Source organism: Gracilinanus agilis, chromosome 3 (genome assembly GCF_016433145.1).
Source record: "Gracilinanus agilis isolate LMUSP501 chromosome 3, AgileGrace, whole genome shotgun sequence".
Taxonomy (NCBI): domain Eukaryota; kingdom Metazoa; phylum Chordata; class Mammalia; order Didelphimorphia; family Didelphidae; genus Gracilinanus; species Gracilinanus agilis.
Window position 1 is genome coordinate 668,884,667 of NC_058132.1, and position 17,079 is coordinate 668,901,745.

A 17,079-nucleotide genomic window follows, 5' to 3' on the forward strand; every position below is an offset into this window, starting at 1 on the left:
GGAAGGAAGGAAGGAAGGAAGGAAGGAAGGAAGGAAGGAAGGAAGGAAGGAAGGAAAGAAGGAAGGAAGGAAGGAAGGAGGGAGGGAGGGAGGGAAGGGGAAAGGAAGGAGGGAGGGAGGGAGGGAGAAAAAAGAAAGAGAGAAGGAAAGAGAAAAGTATGGATTCTGCTATATTCTATGCTTCCCTTGAATGCCTCAAATACCTTACTTCAAAAACATGTCCTAGTATGTATGTGTATGAATATACATATATGTATGTATGTAGTTTTAAATTCCAGGTGTAGCATCATGATCCACAAAAGATACTCCTCTGGATCAAAAGGCATAGCAGGAGCCTGAGCAGCCCATTAACCACCACTGGAACGCTCCCTAGTGGGTGCCATTTTCAGCTTTTTCCATGAATATCACGAGAAGCATCTGCACTTTCCATGACCCAACTGAACTTTGTACCACTGACTTCTCAACACCACCATGAAGCAAACCACTAAATCTTACCTACTATCTCTGTGTTGTCTCTTGTATTTTCCCAGCCCCTCCTTCCAAACTTACCTAGCCAGTTGAGGCTGCACTTTTCACCTTCTCTATTGACACAAAGTGAAGTAACCACATTTATTTGGATATTGACTGCACATTTTGTCAACAACTCGGCTTTTCTAAGTCAACTGGATCATGTTTCAAGGCAAAGTCTTAAAACTTCATAGCTCATCTCTATTTGCTTGCTCAGAGTGGAGTAACTACATGCAATGGCCCACATGACCAAGTTTGTTTAGTCTTGTCCGCACTGGAGCTAAGGCAAATTATTCTGCACTGTAGAGATACCATAAGAACCATCCTGAAAGCCAGTTCAGAATTAGGTTAGAAAAATCAACTACTTGGTCATGACCCAGGACCTAGATATTCCACTAGAGAACTCATATCCTCTCCGGGTCACAGACAGACAAAAAATGCAAAATATTTATAATGGCACTTCTTGGGGGAATAAAGAGTTGGAAGAAAAGTGGCTACCCATTAACTGAGTAATGGCTAAGCTTATTAGATTATACACGTGCATTTTATTATCATTGCAATACAAGAGATTTTAAGTTAAGAAAAATTCTGAGAAACATGAGAAGACTTAAATGGACTAAGGGTAGAACAAAATGAGCAGAATCTCCAAACATAATGTACAGAGTGATGAAAAAAATGTAAGTGAAAAATCTAAACATAGCTAAATACTGTATGGTTATAATGATCAGTTTGGGATCCAGAGAATGGTGGGTTGTGGTAGAGCTAGAGGGGAGAGGGGAGAAATAGAGGGAATTATGGGTGCACAGTGTTGTGTAGATTTTCAGATATGTTAGCTAGTCTTGCTAATTGTTTTTCCATTTTGTGTTTGTGAGTGTGTTGGGCAAGAGTGACATCCATTGTGATGTAAAACCAAAGGCATCTTTCTCCAGTTAGCCCCCACAGAATAACTTAATATAGAAAAGAAAATTATGGATCCATTTCTCTTTTTTGGAAACTTCAAACTTGTTTGGTGCAGTGAACTCCTATCATAGAAACTCTCTCAGCATGCATGCAAAGGAATTTATCTTTTGCTAAACAATGTGCTCAAAATGAGACTCTAAAGAAGGCTTTCTTAACTCGGGTTGGGGACTCATCTGGTAGTTAGATGAAGCCTACGAACTCCTTCTTAATAGTTTTGAATTTTTCTTAATACATAAAGTAAAATACACTAAGTTGCAAAGGAAGTCAATTATATTGAAAAGTTATTTTTTAAAAGTTCACAGGTTCTGGGCAGCTGGGTAGCTCAGTGGATTGAGAGTCAAGCCTAGAGATGGGAGGTCCTAGATTCAAATCTGGCCTCAGACACTTCCCAGCTGTGTGACCCTGGGTAAGTCACTTGACCCCCATTGCCCACCCTTACCACTCTTCCACCTAGGAGCCAATACACAGAAGTTAAGGGTTTAAAAATGTAAAAAAATAGTTCACAGGTTCAGAACACCTGCCAAAGTCACCCAGGCTGGCTCACACACAGCAGACATGGTATCCATTGCCCAGGCCTTCATGTAAAGGTTTTTCAACTTGGTAAGGGGCTCCATTCCTTCTGACCTATCCATATTATCTCTCAGAACCATCCGCACTACCAAAACACATCAGAGAACGACTGGCTGAGGTATGCCTAGAAACAGTGAGCATTCACTTAATTACAACAGAATTTTGAGTCAAGGGAAGAGAATTTCCAGTTAATGATGCTAGGTGGATGTTTCTCAAGTTCATGGGCTTCTGTAAGACATATGGCATTCTTATTGGCCATAAGTTAACTGGCAACAAAGGACAAGATCTGGGGCTTTCTTGTGCATCCGGTATTTGGAGAACTGTTGGGTAATGCAAACAGGCTAATACTCGGTATGATAAATAAGAAATTTTGTAACCACATAATCTGTTCATCTTTACAGGTTAAACCCTAACAAGTGAATGAACCACCAGAATAGAAAAAGGTCCAGCACCCAGAACTTTCCATTGGATGGTAATCATCAACTTGTTCCAGAAATTCTTTTTTCCCTGTCACAATCTAGTTTACAATTCATCACCTGAATCTTGCAATCCCCTTCAAAGAATGCCCTCTATAAATGGAAAGAACAGTAACTGGAGTGGAATTAAAAGAAAGGATGATTCACTGGGAAAAGCATGGGGTTATAGTCCTGGGAACATAGGAAGTAGGGGAAAAAACATTCATTAAGTACTTGCTATATGCTCACTCTGCTAAGTGAGTTAAAAATATTATCTCATTTGATCCTGAAAATAACCCTGGGAGGTAGGTATCTATTACTATCCCCACTCTGCGGTTGATGAAATCAGGGCAGAGAAAGGGTGACTTGCCATAGCTAGAGTTCGAGGCCAGATTTGAACTCAAGAAGATGAGACTTCCTAACTCAAAGCCTGGCCCTCTATCTACTGTGCCTCCTCGCTGCCCTACAAGTCACAAAACAATCAGCAAATCCCAACTCTCTGCTGCTACTGCTGCTGCTGCTACTACTACTACTACTACTACTACTACTACTACTACTACTACTACTACTACTACTACTACTGTATGAACTTGGGGAAATCACTAAACTTCCTTAGCCCTCAGTTTCCTCAACTGTAATTGAAGGGGCTTAAACTAAATTGTCCAGAATTCCTTTCTAGTCCTAAAACCATAAGCTAGAGTATGTAATATAAGCTTTTAGCTGCATAAAGTACCTACTAAAATAGAGTCTAGTAAAAGATAGCAAGGAAAGAGAGACGGGTTCATCACATGGACTTTTATAGACTTAGCAGCATCTTAACATATTGGAAGAATAGAACAAAATCAGCAAAATCACTTATCCTAAGGTCTCCCCTAAGTCTCAAAATACATAGGATGGCCCACATAAATGGCCTCTACCCCATAAAAATTCAAAGAGTTTGCCAGTTTCATCTTTTCTATGTTTAATCTTTTAAAAGCATGTTCAGATTATATTCATTTGCTGCTAGTGAAGCCGTGCTCTAAAACAAATCGCCAGGACTAGCACACACTCACACATGTGGAATTCCTTTTCTGTAATCCTCAAAGAGGCTTTCGATTTTACTTCTAATTCACCAGAAAAGAGTCATTGAGCAAGTGAGAGGTGGACCGGGATTTGGATGGCTCCAAGGTCACTCCATACATTAACATAGAAAACATATGTTGGGGGTTGAGGGTTCTTTTTCCAGATATATATATATATATATATATACATATATATATGTATATGTATATGTATATGTATAGAGAGAGAGACAGACAGATAGACAGACAGACACAAAAACAGAGAGAAAGAGATGGATGGATGGATGGATGGATAGATAGATGGGTAAATAGGTAGATAGATAAATAGATGGATGGATGAATAAATGGATGGATGGATACATACATATATACATATATACATACATACATACATACATACATACATAGACAGATGGACAGATGGAATGAGTTAATGGATAAGTGAATCAGTAATGGGAAATAGATTGTTGTAGCACATATCTCTTAAAGAACTTTGTCCTGAGGTGGGCAAAAAAGTGTAAATCAACAGTGAGCCCAAGGAGTCAGAGGAAATAGACCCTTAGCAGCAATACAACCACAAGTCCCCCAGGCAAAGACATCCAAAGGAGCTTAGGATGAAGAGTTGGAATGCTATGGGAGAAGGTAGGGAACTTCAATAATTCAGTGAAATAATTCAGAAGGGGGAGGGAAAGAAGAGGAAAAACTTACTGAAAAGACTTTCATGTCCCTTTACAAATCAAAAAAGCATTTATTAAGCATCATGTGTGCACAGTGTTGTGCTAGGTTCTAGAGATCCAAAGACAAAACAAAAACAGTTCTTGATCTCAAGTTAATTCTATTTTACTTATAGAGTAGGAAAGAACAAATGAAGATATGCAGATCATTTTAAGAGGTGATCAGGAAGGAGGTGGCATATGAATTGAGCCTTTGAAACTAGAAATCCAGCAAGGGTGAGGAGGAAGCAGACTCTAGGCATGGAGGACATTCGTGGAGCAAAGGCATGGAGATGGAAGAGAGAATGTCAAGTTTCAAGACAAACTTAACTATAATGGAGAGAAAAGAAAGGACACTGATAGGAAATATACCAACAAAGAAGGAGGCTGCATACAGATTTTGAAGCCTTTGTTTTAAATGCCAAACAGGTTTCCTTAGTAATCCTACGTATTTTATTTTATGCATGTAAGAGGTGTTGTTTTTTCCTGTACAGACGTCCATAGACTTTCCAGCCTGCCATTGGGGTCCAGGACACACACAAAAAAGGTTAAGAACCCTGTCCCACATGCTCACCCTCCAGGGGTTCTGTTTTATAAAGATTATCCTTTAAAAAATTTAAATGATCACAAGTATATGAGATGGGACGTTTCAGGGACTTCACTTTTTCATCTTGCAATATTAATTCCCTGATGCTTTGAACTGACAGGCAGGCCATTGTAAATGAGCCGGAACCAGAGCCTGAGCCAAGATGCTTGTCGTACCATGACAAAAAAGTGTTATTAGGGCTCCGTGATTAATGATGGAGTATTAGAAAGGTACGTAACAAGGATAAGATTGTCTTCGTACATTCATGCCTTGCATGATGTGGAAAGCAAATATAAAAATGTCTCTACAGAGATAGAAAACTGAGTCTCCACATCATGTAAAGCACTTCATGTCAGGACTGAAAAGACGAACGAGACATTTCCAAGCAGATGCCCTTGAATGTGGCAGAAATGGACCCATCTTGCCAATTCTGAGAACTCTTTGCAAAGTAGACATCTTTTTATCTTCCTTTAATAAATGAGCCAGATCCCACAATATTCCTTCATTCCATTGGCTAAGTGCCTTGGTGGACAAATCAGACAATAACCCGTAGGCACATCAGAGAGAAAAAATAAAGTTAGGAAGGAAAGTTATTGGATTTCAGACAGCTCAGGGGGAGGAGAATGTATGTGTCATTAAGAACAGCTCTGTAAATGGAGAAAAAAGAAAAAATCTGGAAACATGTACTGTTCAAACAAAGGTATAACATGCCATAACTTTTATGAAATTTAAATTAACAACATCCTGTCCCTTGAAACTTGAAAAAAAAAAGTGGAAACCACTGTCTACAGGTGATGGAAAGTTTATAAACAAGGACATTTCCCCAGCTCCAGTGTCATGCTCCAGACAAACATGGTGAAAGCAGCAGGGAGGAGGGAGAAAGGGGGAGGGAAGGGGACCCTACAAGAACTGTGGCAGGGTGAGAAGCAGGCTCTGGAAGGAGGGCCGGCCCAAGGAGGTGATCCATCACCAGCATCTATGGTGTGGTTACAAAGCCGTAGACAGTGGTGATGGGCCAAACAAGAGTGGAAAAACATCCATGATATTCTAATATGGTGAGCCCAAAGCGAAGAGAAGGATGACAGGCCACATCCTCACCCACAAATGCCACCAGGGACAAAGAAAGGCGAATTTCCTTAGACGGCTTCTCATTCTATTGGATGGTAACTCAAGTGAAAACCAGTTGTTTTGCCTCTAAGGGAAAGTTATTGTTTGGGGAAATGGAAAGTTTAGAGAGATTTTGTTGGGTTCTGTTTTCCTTCTTTGTTACAAGCAAATAGATACAAATTGAGATCTTTTTTGGCCCATACATTGGGTTTTTCATGATGACACCAACAACCGTAGGAAACAATTTGGTTGGACCAGAAAAGAAACCCAAGGTGGCGACATGGGGCAACTATTTCAACTACCTCTGGTAGGGGGATATTACAGAATAATATTTGTCCTCTACCTTTTCTTCCTTTATCTTGAACAATTTTTTTTTTCTTTTAGGATGAGTAACTAATCCAGTTTGCACCAATCCTACTTATCAACCTGCCTCCATTTTTATTTAATTTCATGACAAAAATTTCTCAACATCTATAGCCGACAGCATATCTGCCAAACCTTTTGTGCCTTCTCTCCATGTTACAGCTTCAATTAATAAGTTTTGGAGCCTCAATCAACTTTTCCTATAGCATCCGATGTCTTTTTTTCTCCTAGTCATCAAGACTCTCCTGCCTCAGGGGCCCATTCTACCCCCACCAAACAGAAGCAAAACTCGTCCTCAGGTCAGGGTCTTCCAGTGGGTAATAGTGGTCTACCCAAAAACTACTAGTCTGAGCCAAATTTAGTAGTTAATTAAGTGGCTATGAAAATAATATTACTAATAAATGAGATATTTGAAATGTAATAAAATAATATCTCTAATAATAATCACGTGTATAATAAGTTATAGTTTGTGAAGCACTTTATCTTCAGGCTCCTTTGAGATGCACCCTCAGTTTTTTTATCTTTATTTTACAGATAACCAAACGAAGGCCCAAAGAAGCAACTTGGCCAAGGTCAAATAGCTTATAAATAGCTAAAGCAGAATTAGAACCTAGATATTCGAGATTCCAAGTCTAGAAGATTTCCCCTGATTTTCTTAGGCCCTTTTATTGAAGGGGAAAGGAATTTGGAGCAGGAATTTTAAAAGAAAAAGTAACATTGATGATACCTAGGAAAGCACAGCTTTATTTCCCCCAAGTTATTCATTTTTCACTTATATGGAATAGATCACTGTCCTGGAATCAGGAAAAGCTGGATTCAAAGCCTGCCTCAGACACTCACTAGTTGGGTCATTCTCTAGTTGCCTCAATTTACTCATCTATAAAATGAGGAAATGGCAAACCATCCCCGTATCCTCACCAACAAATGTTATGGACAGTACCGGCATGCTGTGGTCCGCAGGGTCACAAAGAGTTGGCTATGACTAAACAACTGGCCAAGAACAACAAAAATGAGGATAATAATGTCATCTACTTCCAAGGATTGTTATGAGGATAAAATGACTTCTCTGTAAAGTGCTTTATAAACCTTAAAGTGCTATATTGACACTAGCTTTTATCATCATCATTACTTGAATTTTCTTGACTCTTTTTCTCCTTCACACTCTGTTTTAGTCATTGGCATTAATGGTTTTACTTTTTCTAAATTGGAAGCTCTCCCTGTGGGCACAGACAATACAACTGAGAAAATCACTCTGTCTTTCTGAATCTCAATTTCTCTATCTGTAAAATGAGGGAAATCTAAAGCCCCTTACAACCCTGTGTGTATGTGTATATATAAGTATATAAACACATACACTCATATATACATTTATATATTTGAACTCTATGCAGAAGATTATCAGACTTATTTTGCTAAATCGAAATTCCTCAAAAAAAGAGAAGTTGGAGTTTTAAAAGGGAAAAATAATTCTCTGCACTCTGGAACGATTCATTTTCACCGGTTGGTAACAAATGAAGACAGAACCATTGTTGCTGATGGGCGGAGAAAAATGTATTCCATCTTTGGTGACAGATAATACGCGTACCGAAAGAATAGTTTAGCCACCACTTCTATGCAAGTCCAGTCCATGCTGGACGGTAAGAAAGGTTTTTCTTGTGCATCTGATGGGGAGGATGGAGAGAAAGGAGAAGAATGTGGCTGCCTTGTTGCTAAAGCATTGGTAAGAGGTGCTGGCATCAAACTGTGGGTGATGGACCCCATGGCGACTTCTCTTGAATGTCAAATTAAGCCAAGTTAGGAGAGGAAACATTTTCTCATGTCGATGAGCCTCTCTTTCTTCAAGTCATACTAATCTTTCCCAGTCTTTTTCTAAATCCAGAAAAGGGATGTCCTTTATTCCTTTGGTTCCTCCTGCTACTCAAGAGTGCCAAAAACTAACATGAACTCAGCAGGGGCTAGCCTGGAAAAATGGCTTCCATTTGAAGGGGAAAATTCATTTGGATAGGAGTAGAGGAAACAGTTCACCATTTTGGAGAGACTATAACCCTCAACTGCAATCAGAAAACAAAAACTTGGGCACACAGCATCTCTGGAAAGGACCTCGACCCATCGAAGATACGACTGGTTTGATGTCAACTCCTGGGGGTTATAAGGCTTCACCATTCTGAAATGCATGCTTTGTTTGGGGTTTTTTCTTTGCTTTGTTCCTTATTGGTGATATTCTCAAATACTGAGAGAGAACTTCCTTGGGTGAGGAAGTTTGGAAGCAGCCAGTTTTGTGATGATTTATACTTCCATTTGGTAGAGAAAGAAATTAGGTAAGTGTGTGTGAGTTTCTGCGTGTGCGTATACATATATATGTATAAAAAATGAATGTACATACTAGTATGAATATATATGATATAAAAATATAGATATGCAGCAAAAATTACAAAAAATAGGCAAGTAGGTAGGGGTTGTCAGCTGCCTTAATGGAGTTAGTATCCACATCTATAGTATTACAAAGCCATTGAAATATCAGGATAGATTTTTAAACAAAAATTAGAAAGCAGGGGAAGCTATCTGATTCATTTCCTGAGAACAGACCATTTAAGCCCAAACTATTTTCTAATTTTTTAGCTTGAAAGGATAGCCCTATAGGAAACTGATTGAAATATATCTTCATTTGCTTTAGAATGCAAATGCTATTTCAATTCAGTCATGCCCAAAAGAAAAAAATGAATAAATATTATCTACTTTAGTCTTGTTCTTCTTGGATCTAATGTGAAGTCGTATTGATTTTTCACTGGCATTGGAAAAGGAGCTAGAATTAATGCCATGATCTGTATAATTCAATCACAAGTGTACTTTTGTGGCTATGAACCCTAGCATTCTATAGGACTCAATCTGATGCTATTTGGGGCTTTTTAAGGATATTTTACAAGTCATACCTGGAGAGTTGATTCAGGAAAGTTACTTTAAGGATCAAGCTACTCCATTTGGCAAGAGGTCGGTTCTCCAAATCCATTTGAGGACCTGAAACTGATTTCTTTCACCCTAGCAAAAGCGGTTCACTCAGCACGGACATTTACGGGTTTCAGATAAGCCCGAGACGAATCAAATTCTGCAAAATCTAAATGGGACGGTCTTTAATAAAGAATGTTCTTTTCTGGGAATGGGAAAGGCAATAATAAAAATAAATATTTTAAAGGCCTATCAAAACACAGACAGAATCACAGGATGTGAGAGCTGGCAAACACCTTAAAGGTCATCCAACCCAACCCCTACATTTCGGAGACGAAGAAACTGAGGACTAATTAAGAATATATGTTGTTACTTAACCATCTAAAAAACCCATTGTGTTGGGGAAATAAGTACTCTAATGACTCTTGCTCAGCCTTGCCCAGTGCCTTTTACTTGGTACTGGCTTAATAAATGTTTGTTGGATTAAATTGCCATTTTTACTAAGAGAATGAGGCAGAGTATTTTTTATAGTTAAAAAAAAGAACGGGATTGGGAATCAGGGCACGTGGGTTGGAATCCCAGTTTTGCTGCTTTCCACTTGTGTGACTAGTTTCCTAAGTTTCTTCAGCCATTAAATAAGAGAGTAGGACTGGACAGACTTTAAGGTTAAAGGTGCCCCTTAATTCTAAATCTCTTATCTTAGAAAGCTATGTAAAATTCTTGATTTAGGTCATTATGGAGAAAAATCCATTTCTAAGTTAAGAGCAGAGTCTTAAAATATTTTCAACAAAACAGTGTCTGTAACTCCTTATTGGCGAGTCTAAAAGGAATTTTGTTCTTCATTTAATTCTCATTTTTAAACAAGGAAATTAAACATTTGAGTCTAAGTACAGCTTAATTTTATGCCAAATTACATCCATTACCACTGGCACCATACATATATTTAATAGACTAACTTGCAACAAAAAAAGGCTAATTGGCTTAGTTCAGTGTTTTCTAATTAATAACACTATTACAACCTTCACATTTTCCACTTACTGACTTCTGGAGTTTTCGCCGTAGTATTAACTGATATCCAACTTCGGGATGACTTCTTCCCCAAAACCGTCTTTTTTTTTTGGGGGGGGGGACAACTGTTTGCACCGGCAATTTTCTACAACGCAGTAATTGTGACCCACTTGACCTCTTGACCTCTTTCAGGGAGCCATTAACATTCCTCCAAAATCACACACTGTTCCATGCAAGTCAGAGGAAACCATCTTTTTAAAAAATATGACAGAAAGTCTTGTAATAACATTTCCTGAGTACAATCTAGGGACCATTCAGAGGAACAGTATGAAGTCAGCGAGGTAGAACCTCCTATAAAAAGTGTGAAATATTAATAAAGACAATGTTTCTCTATCATCAAACAAAAACTCAACACAAAAGATGACATTCGGGCAGAAAAAGAAAATTTAGGGTCTACTTGGCCCAAAGTGGAGGTGATTTGGGGAGAATATAAGCGTTACACAATGCCTGAGCTGAAAATAGTATTGAGTCTGGAAGCATCCAATATGCCCCGCTAATCAATATTAAAGAAAAATCCACATTTATGTTCCTTTCATCAGCTGTTGACAATGTATTGAGTGCTTTTAAAAAGATTCTCCATTAAATCACTGTATTTCTTCCTTAAAAGTTTGTTGATGGGTTTCAAGCCAATTCTGTTTATTGCCATACAGAAGAGAATGACTGTTCCAGTGATTTAGCTAAATAGATGACCACTAAATGAGAGTGAACTTTGACTCATTTAAATTAAGGCTGATATTTATTGTCACAGCCCTGACAGTGCTTTTGGAAATGATTGAGCGTGACCTCTGGACGAAATGAATCTGATAAAAGGAAGTGCTTTGGTTCTATTTCAAAGACATCCCAATTATTGGGAAACCACAACTGTGAAAAGGCTGGCATGGAGAAATGGATCGGAGCTCGCACTGGTTCGGCACCTCCTCGTGGTAGCCAGAGCTAACCCGAAGAATCCATCCACAATTAGGTTACAAAAGAGGCAGGAGAAATTAGTTGGTTAGTCTGGCCACTGACCACTACTGAGTCCTCTTCCCCACCACACACACAACCCATGAGCATCCCGGATCCATTTTGCATAGTTATCATTACTTTGAGGCAGCTAGTTGGCTCAGGGGACAAAATCTGAACCTGGAGCCAGGAATCCAGTCTCAGACACTTAAAAGCTGTCAAGCCTGAACCTCCTTTTGTCTTCATCTTTCTTTTTAAAGAAATGGGGGACCACTGCTGTATCTCTGCCAAGAAAACCCCATGGACGGTCCTGGTGTGCTCTGGTTCCAGGACTGGTGTGCTTTGGTTCCAGGGTTCACAGAGTATCAGACACAACTGAACAACAACAACAACATTAATTTAGCAATTAATTCTCACGCACATTAATACTATTTTCTCTAATCCTTTATGGTCACTGAAACAACATGAGTGCTTCTAAGAGGTCAAAATAAAATTAAAATTAAATAACAATGGACATCACATCAGCCAAAAAAAATTAAAATCGAGTAACAGGACATCACAACAGTATGAATAAATGTATTTTAAAGGAAATAAGACACTAAGAGATGAAAACCAAGTCCAATTCCCTTTTCAAATACTAAAGCTCCTAAGCAATGCAGTCTCTATGGAACACTGGTCATCCGCTAGCTGTGTCAACCTGGGCAAGTCACTTAACATTTGTTTGCCTCAGTTTCCTCAACTGTAAAATGAAAATAATACCTCCTAGCATTGTGGTGAGAATCAAACAAGGTAGCACAGTGGAATGTAATAGAAACTATATAAATGCTAGCTATACTAGTAGCTATTATTTTATAATTAGATTTTATTAATGTGATATCCCCCAAAACATAGCACTTTCTTCCCTCTACAGAGTTGATTCACCTTCTGGAACTTCCTATAAAATAACAATTATTGATCCTAGAGTTTAGAACAAATTGCTGCAAGTTTTTGGATTCCAGAAATACCAAAGACTCTCAATGGTTTTCCATCTATTCGTAGATAGCTTATATTTCATAAAAATGGATACTTAATACACTAATCACCATCTTTTCTGCCCAAAATGTTACAAATTTTAAAGCAAATGCATGATGGCCACAAGAGCTGAATTTGCTCAACAGAGTTATAGGATATGCCCGTTGGGACTTTGCTCCAAGAAACCAAATTTTGAGTGTTCTGCTGGACCTTGCCCTTTAGCAGAATTGGAGTAGAAACCCAGGGTTTGGCATCTCATTCATAAGAATATTTAGTTAAGAAGGAAGCTTTCTCCCATTCTGTGTATCTTTACCTCATGCCCCCATCTAGATTGGAAATTTTTCTTAGGCATGTTCTGTGACTGCTACTCTCTCTGAATATAAAGTTGTTGTTCAGTCATTTCATTCAAGTAGGGCTCTTTCTGACCCCATTTGGAGTCTTCTTGGCCAAGATCCTGTGGTGGTTTGCCATTTCCTTCTCCAGCTCATTTTACAGATGAGGAAACTGAGGCAAACAGGCTTAAAGTGTCCAGATTTGCATTCAGGATGATGAGTTCTCGCTATCCTCAAACTATATCCACTGATCATCTATGTATCATCAACATATCAATAAACCCTGATCTGTTTTTCATTTGATTTCATCCCTACTATCTAGATGGAAGTTCTCCAAAATTAATCATTTTTAACATAATTCCTACTAAGCTGTTGTTGTTATTCAGTCATTTCAGACACATAAGACTCTTCCTGATCCCATCTGGTGTTTTCTTGGGCAATATCCTGTAGTGGTTTGCCATTTTCTTCTCCAACTCATTTTACAGATGAGGAAACTGAGGCAAACAGGCTTAAAGTGTCCAGATTTGGACTCAGGTTGATGAGTTCTCACTATCCTCAAACTATATCCACTGTATCATCTACATATTCAGAACATATAACAGGAGTTCAATAAACCCTGATCTGTTTTTCATCTGATTTCATCCCTACTATCCAAATGGAAGTTCTCCGAAATTCATCATTTTAACATAACTCCTACTAAGCCATTATAGTATGTATACTATGAATATGGCATTGATTGCATGTTCTTTTGGGTAGGGGAATCTGGAAAGCATTTTTCCAAATATTTTGTTGGTCACTAAGAATCTCCAAAATCACGTACCCAAAAGTACATTACCAAAACAAGGGCATGCATTATTTGATTGTATTAGGTTCATATAATCTACTTGCAAATATTTTATAAATATATAGACTGTCTAGTCTCCAAATATTCAGTAAAATGCTAAAAGGGTGCATTTGGCCCACACAGACAAACAATCTGCATAATTCAGAACAAAGAGACCTTTCCATGGGTTTGCTTTTTGCTTGAACTATCCAAATAATTTAGAGATTGGAGAAATCATAAAATATAGAGTGTGTATGTAGACACACACACATACACACGCAGAGTCATGTTTCACATGCCCAGTGTGGAAGATTTGGGGGGAAAGGCCAGGGCCAGACTAAAGTTACAGCTTCCTTTCTTGGTCCGACTTCACGAAGCCACCCAAACTGTACAGGTCATTCATTCAATTCAGTTTCCAAGTAAGCTGGTATTTAAAGAATAGATGTTTAGTAAATAGTTTTGAGTGTTAAATGAAAGGGATGAATAAATATAATATAGGGGCTATGACTATCCAACCTGACATTTCTAGAGAGATGAGGAAACCCGGTCCCACAGAAAAGGCACTATGGCAAACCATGAAGAGTCTTCAAAATGTCCTCGGTTGAAAGAAAAAGGGAAAATGGGCTGTGGGTCTAGTCAGGGCTCTACACCAGAGGGCAGCTGGAAGAATCCTTATAAATGGCAACGCAGGGGATACTGTATATTCTGGAACATGAAGACCAAATCCGAACAGGTCTCACTACTGAGAAGCAGACATTCTATTTGGGGGAAACCAAGTGTGAATGTATAAGTAAATATGCAATTTATACAAATTAAATTCAAAGTCATTTGGGAGGGGGGAGACAAACAATTAAGGCACCAGGTAGTAGACAGCACTAAAAGCTTAAAGAGCCTCCAGGATTCCGACTGTTGGAGGTCAGACACAAGTAGAAACTGTTCCAAGACCAGCAAAACAAAAGAACATCCCATTTTAACCACCAGGATGGGTGAAATGAATCTGCTAAACGTTTCTAGCTGGGGGAGCAAAGAAAAAAAAAAAAAAGGAAATATCACAAATGAATTTTTAAACTCTGCCTGTTTGGGAGTGAATACCTTCCTATATGTATACTCACATTTTTCACATATTTAACAAGTAATACCTTTTATCACCACGAATCTGCTATTGATTGCTTCTTTAACAACAAAATGCATCACAAGCAAAAATGAATGAAGCTGTCTAGGAGAAAATTCTCCAGTAGCTTTACTGTCAATACCCATCATAAATAACCATGACATCATATGAGTCTTATCTACGGGTTGCCGTTACTGATCGATGGTATCACTCTAGTACTGTAAATAGCTTCTAATGTCCCATCTCCCACCTTCAAATAGGTTCTGATTATTTATGATAGCTGTTAGGTTACAAGTCTGAGCTGGGCTGGGGATTTATTTTCTACTTATAGCTGCTGTGGATTTCAAGTCGGATGGGATTATTTTTTAGTTAGGATGATGAACTGGGATAGAGCTGTCATGGGGCATGGCAGACCATCTTCTCATTTGGTCCGTGTAGCCATTTGCTGAAAATACACAAAATAAAACAAAACTAATAATAATAATAACAATAATAATAATAATAAATGACAACTTTCAGTTTAATTGCCATCAACAAATGAACAAATAGAAGAAAAAAAAAAGATGATGTCTGTTGTTTTATTGCCAGTTCTTAAGACCTGAACCGGTCTCAGCAATTGACAACATGCATGGTTAAAGTATTTCTTTAACGATTCCTCCGATGGTTACTAAATCATCCAGGAATAGACCATCCCTACTATGATATCAAGCGAATTTTATGATAATGAAAGTATTTCTGCTGCTCCATGACAGCCCGAAGTGATTTAGGGGATAAAAGGAAATATATCATAACATGGACCAAAAAAAAAAAATCCTTCTTGGGGAGTAGGGGGAAAAGAGGAGTGGATGACTTGTGTAATAATACATTTCTGCATAAAGAGATAGATGTGAGCTGTGTCTATGTGTCAGAGCCAGGTGAGATGTGAAAAATTCAGCCAATTATCTGGGTGTTTTGTCTATACGATGACAAACATTAGATGTTTCCAAACATAAGGGAGACAAACCATCTGGGCAACAAAATCATATCCCTTCCTTCCAGATGTTTTGGCATTGTTTAGAGAAGCCATATATTTCTGCTCAGCTCTTGCTTTAGAAAAAAGAGAAGGCACAGTAAGCAGAATTTTGGTATCCTTGGTATTTATTTTTTTCTTCAGAACTTGATAGTGTTCCTCTTTTCTTTAGGCAGAAAATGATATCAAGTTTATAGGAATGCAGGACACAAAAGAAAACACCTGTCATCTTGTAAAATGATGTGAGGCTAATGTTTTCTAGTTATTTCCTTGCGTATGTATATGTGTATTTTTTCTTTAGTATAACTTCATTTTAATTGTTATTGTTATTATTATATAATAAAAGAAAACTGATAATTAATACTGAGAAGAGGTAGGAAAAGTATAATTTTACATTGTGTCTGTTTCAGTATATATTCATGCCTGATGACAATCTCAGTGTTGATTTATTTATAAATTCTGAACTTTATCAAGTTTACACCCCAAAAGAAATTTTCCTGCATTTTTATAATCTATATCATGAAGTTTTTATACATTTATAAGCAGTTTGTCCATGCTGCTAAAATAAATACTATCTTGTGATTTTTTTTTCATTTTTTGTTACTCAAATACATCTTTTCTCAGATCAACAAAATCCAAGTCCTTGATATTTCCACCAGCTAAATAGTATTCTATCAAATAAATTTTCCATAGCTTATTAATCATCCTCTTGCTTAGGTATTTGAGCTGTCAATAGTTTGTTTGTTTTTTCACTTCATTATGTATATTATCTCCAGCAGTTTTCTAAATTAATTATTCTTAATGATACTGAAAAATTCCATTTCAAATTCTAAAATGCAGTGATTTGGAGAATATTCAGAAATTTCAAATTTAGAGATGGAGCCTCTCTGAACCATTGACTCCTTGTAGTATTTGTCAGGTCAACCCCCACTTCCAGTTAACCAAGCATGCCATAGAAACTATTTCACAATCAGAATTTTTTTTTCTACCCTCCTTGGGCTACACTTCCTTGACAATTTCTTTGTTTCCTTTAATTATGTACATCTTAACTGGAAACCAACTTGTTCCAGTTTTTTACAAAAAGCACTTGCCAGTGTTTAACTTCATCAATATTAAGCAAACATTTATTAGGGGGCTGTTTGTGAGCCATCTAAAATTTTGTGAATTATGAATTTGGGGCTAAAACAATCTTTGGGGGATACTTAAAAAGAATCTCCAGCTGATCAAAACCTCATTCATCTTGCAAGACCATTTCCCAGGACCACTCTATTTCTTATAAACAATAAATAACAGAAAGATATTCCTTTTGTAATGGTGATAAATAACTATTTGACCACCTTCCAAAACGGAAAACGAAGCTCTTTTCCCCCCCAAACTTTTTGTTTCTTTCTAAACCAACATGACAGCGCTCATCTAAGCATGAGGACCCTTTACTTCCAACGTCTGTCGCTTTCATTCTCTTTCCGAGCTTTACTTTTTAGTTCTCACATCTTAAGTAAACCTCAACCCTCGCAGAGG